A 2253-nucleotide genomic window follows, 5' to 3' on the forward strand; every position below is an offset into this window, starting at 1 on the left:
CCGGGTTCTTCCAACGAATAAGTAAATTATATTTATCATAATAATGATCATTATTTCATCAACATCCTATGCAAAAAAGAGCAAGCATATTTACATGTCGGAAAGGGTGGTAATGTACCACATGGCACACTTCTAAATGATAATCTAAAACAGTTTACCATGATTAATGCATAATAATGTACTGATTCAATGGACTTGCAAGTGATACATATATGTCTCCATAAGAAAGATTTTTAAATGTTACAGTATGGTTCCATGCAAGAAATAAAAAAGTGACAATGAAAAGAAAGGAAAAAGAAGTCATGAATCCTAATACCCGCCATGCACATAAACATGAGTTGATGGCTTATAAAAAATTTCGAACTCCTGGAGTAAAGGACCCACTCCCCATCAGGGTACATGATGTGATCTTGACTAGCAATACCCAACCCAAATTTTGTAATGGTCTGTGTTCTTTTGAGCCATCTTTATCTTAGACGATATGATGCACTAAGGACCTAATTTATACGTTGATCAGGATACAAGCCCACGTACCAATCTTTACGAACTTTTATATGTGGTACCTCTAATTTATCAGTCATCAAGTACCCTGAAGCCCTAAAAAACCAACCGTTGGACAAATTAGCATTCCAACACCACAATAATGAGTTCCCTACCAATAGAGATCATTTTCTCTAAAGTTCCATAATTAAGAAAACAACCTGAAAAAAAAGCACTTCACCATTGTAGGTAGCTAGAGCGATTTCCCTCACCATCTTTATCAATCATACAAGAGAGGACTAGAATGCACGGTTGACTGGTGAAAAGCAGGCCAACCTGACAAATTATTGAAACTCAATGATCAACTTCGATCGGATTGCTCTAGATTCATCGATAAGTTCGATTTAACATGATATAGGGAAAGCACTAGTACCTGGCATTTTATCGCCATCAGAACCTTCTAAAACTTCAAGGTAGTGAAGAAATGAGGGAACCACTATGTCAAGCTTCCCATCACTAAAAATTACACAATATGGCGGGAGTTAGTTAAATTATTCTGTATGAGTTTACTCAAAAAGATGAGCAGATTTCGAAAGGGGAAATGAAAAGAATTGAGATTTTTAACATAGTCAAAGATGCGATGAAAACACGAACTCAAAAGGTAAGAGTAAACTACCTATTGATATCAGCAATTAAGGGAGTTGCATAAATGCGGAGCTGACCTCCGTTTGCCATCTAAGTTCTAAATTCTTTGGGCACTGTGTATTCAACAACGCATCCTCATCCCTACACATTCATATACACAAAATGTTTTCAAATAACAATAACTCATGTGATTGAATCGAAAAAAAAATAAAAATAAAATTGAGATAGAAGGACTTACAGTTCGGGATAACCAAGCTCGTCGTCGGTGGCCTTTCGTTGACGGAATTTATTATTGGAGTCATCGCCGAGCAGTAGTATGAAAGGACCTTCAAGCACGAGTAGCAGCAGTTGTTTTCGATAAAATTAGGTTTAGAATTCAATTTCAAGGGGGGAAATGCTCTCGCATGATTTAAGTAACACCTATTGCGGCGTTTGTAACAAAACGCCGCTAATGTACTTATCATTAGCGGCGTTTTTGGATATAAACGCCGCAAAAGGATAGATATATAGCGGCGTTTTTAGATACAAACGCCGCTAAATACCTTTATTTATATAAGATTAACATATTTTAAATATTCATTTCTTCTTACATAACTAAAGTTACAACCATACATTTAATTAAGACGAAGTACTTATGCATAAAACTACTTAACAACAAATACATTATAATTTAGAAACATTAAAGTACTTATGCATAAACAGTCTTCACCATACATTATAATTTAGAAACATTAAAGTACTTATGCATAAACAGTCTTCAACATACATTATAATTTAGAAACATTAAAGTACTTATGCATAAACAGTCTTCACCATATTGTTCAGTACAATTTAGTCTTCATTGCTCCTTCGTGGGAAAGGACGTAGGAAAGCTGTTTTCCTTGTTTGACGACGCATCGTTTTTTCCTCCGTGTAAATTCTATATGAGAAACTCTTCATCCATTTCACCAAATAAATCTCCTACCTCCGGTTCACAAGAAGACTCCTTGCGCGCTTCAGTGCTTCACTTGAAACAGATAACGACCCTCCACCTACAGTATAAAACTTGATTGGAGGTGCTTGGGAATTGAATCAAACATTAAAATATATTTAAACAGATTATATAAACGTTTACTTGGAGTAACAGTA

At 35.3% G+C, this 2253-nt stretch overlaps 1 long non-coding RNA gene across 1 annotated transcript; it reads right to left on the reverse strand.

The window, feature by feature from the left end:
- Window positions 1-758: 758 nt before the first annotated feature.
- LOC120194394 lies at window positions 759-1198 on the reverse strand. The gene is made up of 3 exons (XR_005522966.1): window positions 1157-1198; window positions 914-996; window positions 759-816 (listed from the first exon to the last, which is right to left on the reverse strand). It is a non-coding gene; the product is annotated as an uncharacterized LOC120194394 (long non-coding RNA).
- Window positions 1199-2253: the final 1055 nt, after the last annotated feature.

This window comes from Hibiscus syriacus, unplaced genomic scaffold, assembly GCF_006381635.1.
Source record: "Hibiscus syriacus cultivar Baekdansim isolate YM2019G1 unplaced genomic scaffold, ASM638163v2 tig00116997_pilon, whole genome shotgun sequence".
Classification (NCBI taxonomy): domain Eukaryota; kingdom Viridiplantae; phylum Streptophyta; class Magnoliopsida; order Malvales; family Malvaceae; genus Hibiscus; species Hibiscus syriacus.